Consider the following 13,780-nt stretch of genomic DNA (forward strand, 5'->3'; position numbering starts at 1 on the left):
CAGTCTTGTGCTAAGGCCTGGGGAGATAGTTACTTCAGTGTTTTTCCGCCGATAAAGGACTTATGGGTCCCAAGATTAATTCCTGAATATTTTATAAATTTTGAAAATAACATCTTTCTATTGTTATTTTACTTTTTTTTTTTTAGTGATTTAAGGGATTGCTGTTGGCTTTCATATTGAGCAACCATGTTGAACTCTGATTAGTACTAATAGTCTGTTGATTATTTTGGCATTTCAGTGTAAATTATCATGTTATCTGAAAATACTTGATAAACAATTTTGTCTCCCTTCATCTAGTACTTAAACTGCTGATTCTTTTTTCTTGTCTTATTGCACTGACGAGGATTTCCACCATTATACTGAACAGTAAGTGTGAGAAAAAACATCCTTATGTTATCCCCAACCTTACAGGAAGGGTCTGTTATGCCTGCCACAGGTTTGAGGGACATGGTCCTTCTCAGTTAGGAAATTCCCTCCAGTTCTTACTTTCTGAGTTTTTTTTTTTTTAATTGTGAGTATATATCTATTAAGCTTTATAAAATGCTTTGATCTGCATCAACATGATTTTCTTTTCTTCTTTAGCCTGGTGCATTGATGTGTTAAAATTCCTGATTTGAACTATCCTTATGTTGCTGAGATAAAGCTAATGTGGCCTTACATACTGTTGGGTTTTAGTTAGCTCATACTTTAACATTAAAAAAAATCCATGCTCATAAGTAAAACTGGTTTAGAATTCACTTGTCTTTCTTTTCTATGTCTATACTAGCTTTATAAAATGAGTTGGACCATTTTACCTCTGTTTTTCTTTTTCTGGGACAATTTGTATGTCATATGGATTATTTGGTCCCCAAGGGTTTGGTAGATCTATCCTGTGACACCTGCTGGGCTTGGGGCTTTGGGGAGGGTGTGTGTGTGTGTGTGTGTGTGTGTGTGTGTGTGTGTGTGATGGCAGAGAGGTTTGGTTACTACTTTAATTTTTCAAACAATTATTAAACTACTGTGGTTTTCTAGTTCTTCTTGTTCCAATTTCATTATTGTTAATTTTCTATGAATCTATGCATTTTGCCCAAGTTTTCCAATTTATTGGTGATTTTTTTTTTAAAGTCTCCTACATTTAAAATAATGGCCATACAGCTATGGTTATTCCCCTCTTTGTCCTATATTTTGGTATGTCTCTTTTTTTTCTTAATCAGTCTTGAAATAAGCTCTTTAGAGAGCCAGCTTTGATTTTGTTCACCACTTCTTTTTCTTGGTTTTGTTCCATCTTGATTTATGTCTTTATTATTCCCTTCCTTCTTCATCTCTTTGGATTTTATTCTGTGTTATTTTTATAGATACTTGACTTGGTTGATTTGTTTTCAGTCTTTCTTATTTCCAGACAAACATATTCAAAGCTATACAATTATCTCTGATACTGTTTTAAACGTGTCCCACAAATTTTTACCTGTAGAGATTTCATTATTGTTAAATTCTAAATATTTTGTAATAAAAACTTCTTTAATCCAGAGGTTATTTAGTACTTTTCAAAAAAAGCTTTCGGAATATGGCATTTGAAAAGCCATACTTTTGTTATTGGTTTCTTTTTTGAAAATTACATTTTGTTTATTTCTTTTCTTTTCTTTTAAATATAGTTTTTCTTTTTTCTCAAAGATTTTATTGGGGGAAGGAGAACAGGACTTTATTGGTGAACCATGTGTACTTCCAGGACTTTTTTCCAAGTCAAGTTGTTGTCCTTTCAATCTTAGTTGTGGAGGGTGCCATTCAGCTTCAAGTTGTCCTTTCAGTCTTAGTTGTGGAGGGTGCCCGCTCAGCTCCAGGTCCAGTTGCCATTGCTAGTTGCAGGGGGCACAGCCCACCATTCCTTGCGGGAGTCGAACCGGCAACCTTGTGGTTGAGAGGACACACGCCAACCAACTGAACCATCCAGGAGCTCAGCAGCAGCTCAGCTCAAGGTGCCGTGTTCAATCTTAGTTGCAGGGGCAGAGCCCACCATCCCTTGCGGGACTCAAGGAATTGAACTGGCAACCTTGTGGTTGAGAGCCCACTGGCCCATGTGGGAATCGAACCGGCAGCCTTCGGAGTTAGGAGCACGGAGCTCTAACCGCCTGAGCCACCGGGCCAGCCCCCATTTTGTTTATTTCTTGTTTAGGTAATAAATGCAGACAGTATTAAATCCACAGAGTAGAATAAAGAACCCCACCCTTTCCCCAAAGCCATACACACTGCTTCCCTTCCATTAGGGTTTCCAGGCAGGAATTCCCACCCATTCTCAGGAATTTTTTTTGCTTTCTTATTCTCGAACCCCGAGATATAAATTGTTTTCTGTTCCCCACAAAGTGACAGCCGATACTACCAACCACCTGGGTTCAAGGATTTTCCCGATTTCCCAACTAACTTTTCTTGGGATTTGGGAATGGAAAAGCAAAAAAAAATTCCCAAGAACGGGCGGGAATTCCCGCCTGGAAACCCTAGCAATAAATAGGAAAAATGTCTAAGAGATACATTGTGAGGAGTATGTTTATACCCTGTTGTGGGTATAACTGGGTTCAAGGAGCCGATTTCCCTGATTTCCTGACCAACTGTTCTCGGGATTTGGGAACGGGAAAGCAAAAAAATACTTCTGCGAATGGGCGGGAATTCCCGCCTGGAAACTCTACCTTCCATAGTCACTAGAACTGCCAGTTTCTCATGTGTCCTTTTGAAGACATGCTACGTGTGGCCAGTGACTCAGGCATTCTCACTCTCAGCCTCCTTCCCTTCGCCCATTCTCTCTTGTCGCGTCCTCACTGTTGGTTAGAGACTCCACTTCCCAGCTCCCTTGCAACTGGGAGCACCGTGGACTCAGTCTGGCCCAGCAGATATAAACAATACCTACTGAGAGGAGAGCTGTCAAACGTTCACTTGTCCCATGGAATATGGGACAGACCTGCCTGGCATTGCCTCCTCCTCTTCCTTTTTCATCTTGACTTGAAGACTGCTGTGAGTTTGGAGATGAGGCAGCCATCTTGCAACTGTGAGGCAGTGAGGCTAAGGGAAAGTACCACCCTCCCGGGAGTGAGGAAAGAAAGAGAAAGCTCACGACGGCACCACTGGGCACCCGAGCCAGGACTGGGACCACCTCCTCCGGGCCTTTGAGAGAAAAATAAGCCTCTGTTTGTGGACGTCATGCTAACTTAGGTTTTCTTTTAGAGCCAAACCATTCCTAACATGCAGAACATACACACACACACACACACACTCTTCACAAATGACCGAGTCAGCGCTTTGACTGCTTCCACATAACCATCAATCTAGGAGCTCGTTCTCCATTGGTGCCTAGAGAGCTGCCCCGCCCGTGTTCACGGTGGGCCACCAGCCCATGGCCTCTTGAGATGTTGTCTGTCCTGTGCTGTTACAGACAGTGCTCTGAGGGATGCCCTTCACATACTGCATGTCACACACGGGAAGTCACACCTGTACGATGAATTCCGAGAAGTGGAGGCTGTCACCACATTGAACCTTCTCTCCAAGGTCACGCCTGCCTTTCACTCAGGCCCCCGACCGTGCCCTCAATGGTATTTTAGCTTTCTCCCTGCCGATCTTACGTGTTCCTTGTTAGGTGTGTTCCTGGGTAGTTTAACTTTCCAGGGTCTCTTCTCTCATCAGTCCTGCTGCTAATAAGTTGTTTTCTGTTCAGGCACAGACTAACGATCAGGTTACTTTTGTCTCAGCCACAGCACTGCAGTACTGTTTGTAGTAGGATTTAAGCTGACCTCTTAGATCACCCAGGGATTTCATCACATCATCTGCAAAAGGTGACACTGCACTTCCTCCTTTGCCATTTTCATGCCTCATTTTCTTCTCTTCTCCAATTGCGATACTATTCGGTAGCAGTGATAACAGAAGACAAGCTTCCTGGGTTGTCACTTCACAGGCATGCCTCTCGTACCTCCCCCATGTAAGCTGGCTTGGGGCTTACATGGATGTATAGTGTCAGACTGAGAAGATCTGATCAAGAATGCATGTTGGCTCTGACCATGACATTGTAACGAGTTACACTTACTTTCCTGCCATAAACAACTGTAAAATTGGGTTGATGTGTGAGGCAATTATTTTCAGGACTTGAACAATAGGCAGAGTACGTCTGTCACCCTCGAGAGGAGGGAAAGGCGTAAGGTGAGTCCCGTGTTTTTCCTGGTTTTCCACCTCAGATTCCCTTCTCATGTACAGGCAGGTGGACTAGCCTCACTGGCCAAGGAAGCAGAGGCCAGAGTTCAGGGCTGCTGGAGGGGCTGTGGTCAGCAGGGGATGGAGCTGGACAGCTGGGAGCTATGTGCAGTGAAGGCGCAGCCATAGGAGTCTGACACCAACTCCTTGGGCGGGCTTTTCCTCACACCAAGCAACTCTCCAACACCAGCTGGGTGTCTGAGAATGCAACTCAATGCGCCCAATCTACCCGGAGACAGCATCAGACCCCACAGGTAAGGGGCTCCGTCCCACAAACCTCCCTCCACTTCAGACACCAGTCTCAAGTCCAGGTTGCTGCATGTACTTCTGCCTGACAGGCTGTAAATCAGAGGTTCCCATGACCTCTTCCTTGGGTTCAATTAATTTGCTAGAACAGCTCAGAGAATACAGGAAACCCAGTTATTTACTGGATTACTGATTTACTACAAAGGTTATTAAAGGATAACAATCAACAGCCAGATGGAGAGATACACAGAGCAAGGTCCTGAAAGAAGGAGCATCTGCTCGTCCGCGTGGATGCTGGGTCCACACGATGACACACAGAAGTATTCTGGTTTCCCAGTGTGGAAGCTCTCCCAAGCCTGTCTTTCTGGGGTTTTATGGAGGTTTCATTACAGGCATGATTGAGTAAACCATTGGCCACTGACCATTGATTCAGCCCCTCTGCCCTAGAGGTGGGAGGGGGGTGGGAGGACTGAGAATGCCAATCCTCTAATCACATGTTTGGCTCCCCTGGTGAGCAGCCCCCATCCTTAAGTGTTTTCCAAAACTCACCTCATTAATATCACAAGACACCTTTATTGCTCTCGTAGAAGGCTATTCCAAGGGTTTTAGGAGCGCTGTGCCGGCAGCGAGGATGAAGACCAAATACATGTTTCTTACTATGAATCATGAAATCTTGGTAAGCTGGCATGGATGCCCCCCTCAGCTCCTGGGCTGGGGGCCGAACTGTACGCATGCAGGAAGGTCCTCAGTGAGGCCCAGCAGAGGCGACTGCTGTGGGCTGAGGGCAGAAATGAGACAGCAGTTGTGGGTGGTGCTGGGTGACATCACAGGTAGACAAACCTACTGAGCACCTGAGGAGACGGCAGCATGACCTCCATTTTTCGATGTGTTATGTGATGCATTGTGTTAAATGCTCTTATCGAACCATCCTTGCACTCTGTGTGCAAACCCGCATGGTTCTACAGCACGGTTCTTCACTGAGCTGCTCGATGCTTCTCACTAGTATGTCTTTTAGTGGTGTTAATGAGATCGCAATTTTACATTATTGTGCCACATTTTTGGAGTTTCATTACCAATCCAGTTCAAGAAATAGTTTAAAGTAGGAAATTTTCCTTAGTTTTCTGTATTCTGGAACACTTTATATAGTACTAGGTAGCGTAAAATTATTCTTCCCTTAAATGTACAGTCTTCTTATGAAATTGACTTCTTAGGATGATGACATTTGAGGTGATGGCTCTGAAAAATGGTCTGTGTTACCTGTGTGCTTAGATTTTTTAACTCTTCAGGGATCCGTACAACACCATTATAATTATTAATTATAGTATTTTCTTAGAAAATCATCTATTTCAACCAGGCTTTATTTATTTGCTTAGAACACTTCATTAAAGTGTTCTCTCATGATTAAATTTTTCTCCATCTGTGATTATTTTCCTCTTATTTCTTCTTCTGTATATTTTAACGTTCTTCTTTTCTTTTTAAAGATATATATATATATATATTTTTTAATTGGGGAAGGGGAACAGGACTTTTTATGGGGGAACAGTGTGTACTTCCAGGACTTTTTTCCAACTCAAGTTGTTGTCCTTTCAATCTTAGTTGTGGAGGGTGCAGTTCAGCTTCAAGTTGTTCTTCAGTCTTAGTTGTGGAGGGCACAGCTCAGCTCCAGGTCCAGTTGCCATTGCTAGTTGCAGGGGGCACAGCCCTCCATCCCTTGCGGGAGTCGAACTGGCAACTTCGTGGTTGAGAGGAGGCATTCCAACCAACTGAGCCATCCTGGAGCTCAGTGGCAGCTCAGCTCAAGGTGCCGTGTTCAATTTTAGTTGCAGGGGGCGCTGCCCATTATCCCTTGCGGGAGTCGAGGAATTGAACTGGCAACCTTGTGGTTGAGAGGACGTGCTCCAACCAACTGAGCAATCCGGGAGGCAGCTCAGCTCAAGGTGCCGTGTTCAATCTTAGTTGCAGGGGGCAGAGTCCACCATCCCTTGCAGGACTCAAGGAATTGAACTGGCAACCTTGTGGTTGAGAGCCCACTGGCCCATGTAGGAATTGAACCAACAGCCTTCGGAGTTAGGAGCACGGAGCTCTAACCGCCTGAGCCACCAGGCCGGCCCACATTCTTCCTTTCTTGATTAGATTTTCTAAAAGTTTCTCTATTTCATTGTGATTTTGTTCCTAAAGAATTAGCTCTTAGAATTATTTACTATTAGTTCTGTGCATCTTCTGGCTTTCAAATCCATTCCTTTTTGTCTTTATCTTTGCCCATCATCCTTACGATGGTCAGGCACATTTCCATACTGGCATTGCCCCCTTTCCCTCCCACTTAAAGAGGAAGCCCCATGGCTGTCCCAGGATGCTTGTGCGAGGGCAGTGTCCTCAGGTCCTCATGGGAGCAGGGTGGAGGGGGTGAGTGAGTCCTCCTTCCTTACTTCAGATCCCCCCTCTACATCACACCATGGCCTTTCCAGCATCTCAGCCTCAGCCAGCATGGGCGACTGTTGAGCTCAGATTATAGTCAACCAACCAAGAAAGATGTGAGGAACACTTCCAGCTTCTTGAGCTGGAAGTACTGAATTCTGAATGTCCTGTAAGTGCACAGCCTCGCAGATTTACCCTATCCGTGCATTCGTTCTCCTGCCCTGGGCACAGAACCACCTCCCCAGTGGCCCGACAATACAAATGACACATCTTGCAAAGCTTTTGATGTGTAAGCCTTCTTTTCCCAAATTAGGTTTGTGCGTCTCCCCCTGGGATGTGCTGGGAGCTGAATCTAATTGCAGGTCTGGAGGAGATGGGAGAGGGGTAGTGGAGGTGTCACGTGATGAAATCAGCACCTGCGTACAAAGTAACCACACCAGGTGAGGTCATTACAAGGTCTTCAAACAAGGCAGAACCAGACCCGTCAGAAGGGGGACGGGCTGTTTCTACCTGGCACCATTCATGAGATTCTAACTGTCTATATCTTCCCTATGTCCCTGTCCCAATTCTGGGCTCCAACTCTGTCCCAGGCAGGGCCCTACCTTTACAAAGAGACCTGGGCAGAGGAAGTGGATGCAGTCTCTCTTGGTACTCAGCTGCCCTCTGCATGATGCTGTGTCTCATTTGGGAGCCATCACACAACAGCTTAAGAGACCAAAGCTTCTTTTAGTGACTACGAACACTCTTATTGTCCAACCGTGCCTTGAGCCCAGCATTCAAAACCCCGATGATGTCATTTTATGGGCTCAGACTCCAGGGCAGTTCAGAGCGGCCAGCCCGTCCCACGGTCCTGCATGCCTTCCCCTTCTGCTGCTCACCACCAAAATCGTGCCTCCCACAGGTACTTCATTCTAGGTGAGCGCAGGCAATCATGCAAATGAGTGTTTCATCACCATGTGCACAGACTCCAAATTGCTGGCCATCTGATGTACCTGGGTCCTCACGGCCTCCAAACCCAGCAGGGTGGTGTAGGCCCCCAGAACCTCCCCCTTGAAGGTTCGTTGTCGGCAGCTACTTCTGGCTGTACCAGCACAGTAGGGCTGTGGATAACAAAAGCTCTCCTGGGCGGGAGCTGAGTGCAGGGCTGGCCGGAGGGGCCTCATTTGGCTGAGCCTGGAGGGGCTCCCACAGCTGCACGGCCGATGGTGCCTGCTGTGGTAGAGGCCTCAGGAGCCAGACACAACTTCCTGCTCCTTGACTGGTGACAGCTTTGACCAGAAGAACATGTCGGAGAGTACGACATGTGTTCTCGGAGAGCTGGCACCGGCAGGATGAGCCTTGGCTGGTCTAAGAAGTTAGAGAAGAGCTGAGGGACCAGCCGAAATCCAGTCAACCGCCAGGCCCGTGTGCGAGGCCATCAGGAACCAGCCAGACCCTAGTCGACCTACCACCCAACTGCAGAAGCTGTCCCGGAAGCTGGCCGCACAGGCTGGCAGCCCCGCCAAGACCAGCAGAAGCCCCGCCCACATGGCCTACCCAGAGAGCACATGAACGGCTGTAGTTTTCAGCTACTGAGCTTTGGGGTAATTACTGCACTGCAGAGACCACTCACGTACCACAAGGAAGCTGCCGTTTGCCCCCGTTGAGAAGTTGGGGAAACCAGAAGACAAGGCCCCTATATTTGGCTCCAGGACCACACTTAGCCAAGACCGATGGCAGCAAGACGGGTGTCCCGTAACACGAAATCTTGGCCGAGGCTCAGGCCTCTGTTGGAGCCTCCCACCTGAGCTCACCAGCGGGACGTGGTGGAAGGAGCAGGACGGATCCGCCTTGACTTCCCCTCCAGCCCTCACCTGCTTGCCCATCCATACCCTCAGGCCAGCCTTGCGCCTGACGAAACCCACACCACCGACCCCAGCAGCCTGCCGCCGCTGGTGCTCATTTGGCCCCTACTGGGGGGAAAGGAAGGGCGTTATTCGCAGCAGTCCCCAAGCCCCTAACCCGGAAGCCACAAGACGGACTGATAGGTGGTCTGTCCGTGAAGCTGGAACTTCTGATCAGTAAAGAAGAACAGTTCCCAGCAGCCAGGACCGTCCCTGCCGCGTATGTCCCAAGCTGTGCACAGGTCTGACCACATGTGGGGAAAGCTTCTGTTTGGCAGCAGAAGCTACAGCTGACTCTGAACTTGGAAAACTGTTTGCCACAGACATAACGGAAGAACGGAGATTTAACGACATACAAATTAAAATGTATCTCATAGCAAAAGACACCAAACACAGCTAGGGCGGCCTATTCCACCAGCTGGGGTACAAATCAGGTCACATGTTTCTGTCCTGCAGGAGCCCCACCCACCCCATTGTTGGGAACTCTCCCCACTCTGGGGCTTCCTGTGGGAGCACAGCCTCTATGCAGCACAGCTCAGCCACCCTGACATTTCAGACGCGCCCATCCTGACGCGGTGTGCCCCTGCGGTGAAGCCGCCTCTCTGGACACCTGTGCACAGGTGGCTGCTGCGGCAGCAGCTGGAGATTCTGTGGCTGGGGTGCCAGGAGGATGCTACGGGAGCCAGCCTCCCTGCCCGGTGCAACCACATCACAGACACGAGGGGAAGGCCACTCCGGCCTGCTCACTACACTGCTCACTACACAGAAATGGGAATGCTGGGTCACCTGGGAGCTGTTCAGTCCTGTGAGGACCCTCAGTATTGTTCCCATGGCAGAACCATTTCTCCCCACCAGCAGGGCGCAGGGGCCGATCTCTCCACGCCCTTGCCAACACTTGTCACTTTCTGTTTTCTGGATATTAGCCTCCCAGTGGGTGTGAGGGGTCTCTCCTTGTGGTTTTGACATGCCTTTCTCTAAAGATTAGCAATGTTGAGATGACCTGTGTTCTTATAAAAGGAATCACGGTATCTGTGTCATGCACACACATGCACGTGTGTGTATTGTGTGCAGATAATGTGACCTCAAAGGCTTGGAGACAAAATAGATTTCCCAGGTAGGTGACCCGGTGAGGGGGCGCTGGGGTCAGGTGATGGCTGAGGAGAACAGATCAGGTTGGAGGGGAAGCCGACAACAAGGGGGAAATAAGTATAATCGCTGACATTCATTAACCACTCACCCTGGCTCCACTCTCAGCTGGCTCCCTAGAGGCACCCCACAGGCATGCCCTCCCTGGGCGTCCTCTCCCTGACTATGGCCCAGCTTCACCCCATGACATCCACCTGGCCCACCCTCTCCTCACCCTCTGGGTGCCCACAGTGCAGGCCACTCCTGTTGGCCACCCCAGCTGCCCCCACTGGCACCCCCACTCCTGAAGGCAGCACCCCCCACACACTCCAGGACACCCGACAAGCTCCCCATGCCCTGTCACACTGTCCCCACCTGCAAGGAGGCCAATGTCCAGCCCTTGGATCACGCCCGCACTGCTCAGGGGTGCTGACCTGCCCTGCAGAAGCTGGAAGCTCACTGCTGCCACTCGGGGGCCTCAGCTGGCCAGGGTCCCCCTGCAACCAGGGACAGCCTCACCTCCTTTCTGTGTCCAGATGACAGAGCGGAGGGACATCCTAGCCGCCCACTGCGTTCTCTCCTGGCAACTGACGTCTGGGGGTGGCCTGATTTCTGTCTGCCCAGTCTGTGCTTGGACATTTCCTCCACTGCGTGGTGAGTGACACTCTCAGGGTCCTCCATGCCCGAGTCTCTCTCCTCACAGTGTCTCCTCTCTCAGAAGCCTGCGGCGGCCCTCTGCCATCTGAGCCCCCAGGGCCGTGGATGGCCGTCCAGCACGTGTGCATTTGTCAGGCAGGGTAAGGTGTGTGGGTGTTCCCAAGTCCTCCTCCCTCCAGGGGTGGGCTCACTCCCCCCCACCCCCCGAGTGTGGGCTGGCCTGACGCGGGCAGTCATCAAATCTTGCAAGGCTGTCCCACCCTCTCTGGTCACACTGGCCGAGGGGACGCCGGCTGCCATGCTGGGAGGACATGCAAACAGCCACATGGAGAGGGCCCCTCCGGGAGGAGCTCAGGCCCCAGGAACAGCTACACGCGGGAGCTTAGAAGTGGACCTCCCAGAGTCTTCAGAGGACCGAGGCCTCTGGGGTCACCCCAAGCCAGAGCCACCGGGCTAAGCCTGTCCCAGACCCTGACCCACAGAGGTTTGTTGTTTTGAGGGGCTACTTTCCGCAGCAGCAGAAAAGCACTGCTGGTACTGGCGGGAAGTCCCAGGACGGCACGTGTTAGTTGGGTGGGGAGAAGCACAATGCCCCTGAAATCTCAGGGTTTAGCACACGGGGAAGTGCTCTGTGGGTGCGGGCGGCTCGTGGGCTGGCTCAGTGTACCAGGCCCCAAATAGTGGTGGTCCCGCTCGCCACGTGCCTGCACGGTAGCCTCAGGGGGCGAGAGCTCTCCAAGCCTTCCCAAAGTGGCAGGGTGACAGCACACATTCCACCTGTGGGGCAGGCCCTTCCTGCCACTTGCCTGGGAAGGTAAGTACACGGAGGTGTTGGTGAGCCCGGTAGCGCCAGCCGCACAATCTCTTTCCTTCATCCCTGTCGCTCTGGCTCATCTCTCTGGACCTTTGTGTCCTCTTTCCCAAGAGCCCGAGCTCCCCTCGGACTTGCCAGGTGTGACCTTCCGACCTTCGTCTCTACAGCCTGGGGTGGAGAGCCTCCCACCCGACTGGGTCTTTATGTAGCTGAGAGGAATGTGCGCTTTCATTTTAACTGCTGCCTCTCCCGTCTGCTGCTCCCTCCTCTGCGGCTCCCGTTGGCCCCATGTCACGTCCCTGAACCTCTACCCAAGCACTTTATCTGTTCCCTGTGACCCTCAAGGCACTGAGTGGGTCTCAGCATCGACATCCTGTCCCTTCCATTCATTGCTGAGTTGCTCGCTGGTTTGGTTTCAGAAAGTCATTCTGTAGTGTCCTTTGACCTCCCCTGACACTGTCTCTTTGGTGACTAGCTTTGTTGTCTCAAGGAGAGGTCTGGGGGTCCTGACCAGTCTCTCTGGCTGTTGTCAACTCTGTCTGGCTCTGGGTGCCTGGTGTCCACAGCCTGTAGGAGTGGAAGGTGCAGCAGCCCCACCGGCAGGGAAGGTGAGGCAGGCCCCAGCCGCAGGGACCCTGGAGACCTGCAGGAAGAGTGAAGGGTGTGAGGTGCACTGTCACTGGGCCACACACTATTGTCCCACGTGCAGGTGTGGACGACGGGGGACTAACCATGGAGAGGGCGAGTGCGGGCTGCAGGGGCGGCAGCACGTGTCCCACCACCCCCCACCCAGTGAGCCACCGCACCGGAGCCTGTTCCTGACCTCGCCTGGAGCTTCGGCAGCCTGTCCTGGCCCGTTGTGTTCAGGCACCGCCCGCCGTGGCTCCCACTTTCACGTCTGCTGCCCTCCCCCCAACACCACCCCTCGCCTGGCACCTCTTGAGAACCGAGTCCTCGCCACCTTCGTGACAGGCTTCCAGAATCTGCCAAAGCCAGGGAGGCCACAAACCGCTGTGGGCCAAACCCCTTCCTCCCAGCCTCAGCTTCCCTCCTGTGCAGTGGGCTCCAAAGCACTTGGCACCCTGATGCTCCCAATCTGAGACCCTCACAGGTCCCTGCTGGCTTGGCCCCTTGGAGACCTGGCTCTGGGACTCTGCTGAGGAGGGGGCAAGCCAGCTGGCTCTTGGAACAGGGACGGCTGGACTCAAGCCACCACAAGGCCACCACCCAGGGCCCGGCTCACAGGGGTTAATGGGCCGGGCTGCCCTGGACCTGCTTGGCATCTCCTCCCCAGTCCCTGGGGCCCCGTTTCTTCGGAGACTTGGCAGTCAGTGCTGTCGCCAAGCAGAGCCAGCAGGCACGGTCCCCAGGGCCCAGCTGAGGAAGCCTTGGTGGCCCCGGGTGGCGGTGCAGGAGGCACTGATCCTGGCTGCCCGCCAGGACACTGGGTCAGCCTGGCAGGTCGACTTGCCCCTAGGTCCAGGCAGGGCAGGGAGGAGGCACTGCTCTGACCACGTGGAGATGAGAGGAGGGAAAGGGCAGCCAGCCCTACCTGTGCCATGGAATCTGCAGTGATGGCCACTGATGGCAGGTCACTAAGTTCCCTGCCTGTGGAGAGAGTGCCTGCTGCCAGCAGCCCCTCCTCCATACCTCTCCCAGCACAGCACAGCCAGCTCCGACCTGGGGCCTCAGCCCTCCACCCAGACCTACCCCAGGCTCCAGGCCAGCTCTGCACCCCAACCCCTGCATGTTGGAAGCCCATCCCCCAGTGGCACCCTGGTCCCCCACCATCTCTCCACCGTGCAGCACGTGGGTCCTGGGCACAAATGAGGGTATGGTATGCAGGCCGCAGGGTCCTGGGCACAACGCTGGCCAGTCTCGTGGTCACACAAGAGTGAGGGGGTGCAGGGGCGCAGCCCAGAAGTGGGAATCCATTGTCCAGGAGTGACGCAGACAGGAGACAGTCAAGCACAGAACATGCCAAGCCCTAGCCTGAGTTGCTCCAGTGTGGCCATCAGTGTGAGCTGGCCGTAGCCTGGAAAGGTCCACGTGGACAACACTGTCCCCACCCTGCCAGGCACCAGGTCACTCAAGAAGGAAGGTGAGACCCTGTGGTGGGCTCAGGACACTGGCAGCTGGCTCCGAGGAAGGGCAAGGCTTCACTCACATGGACGTGGTGTGCACACATGTGCCTGTGGGTGCCACCTGCTCTTGCCTGTGATAGCCAGCCTCCCCATCCCCTCCCCAGGCAGGCAGTGTCCTGTGAGCCCCTCCCAGACCCCAGGCCAGACCCACCCCCGCCAAGATTACAGGGGCTTCCCGAGAACATGGGAGACCCACTGGATGGCTTCCCCATCCTGCAGAAGGGACTTGAGCCCACCTGTGGCCACCTTCTCTCTTCTCATCCCACACCTGACGGGGCCAGGACACCCTG

This window comes from Rhinolophus sinicus, chromosome 3, assembly GCF_057876585.1.
Source record: "Rhinolophus sinicus isolate RSI-liver-muscle chromosome 3, RSI-T2T, whole genome shotgun sequence".
NCBI classification, from domain to species: domain Eukaryota; kingdom Metazoa; phylum Chordata; class Mammalia; order Chiroptera; family Rhinolophidae; genus Rhinolophus; species Rhinolophus sinicus.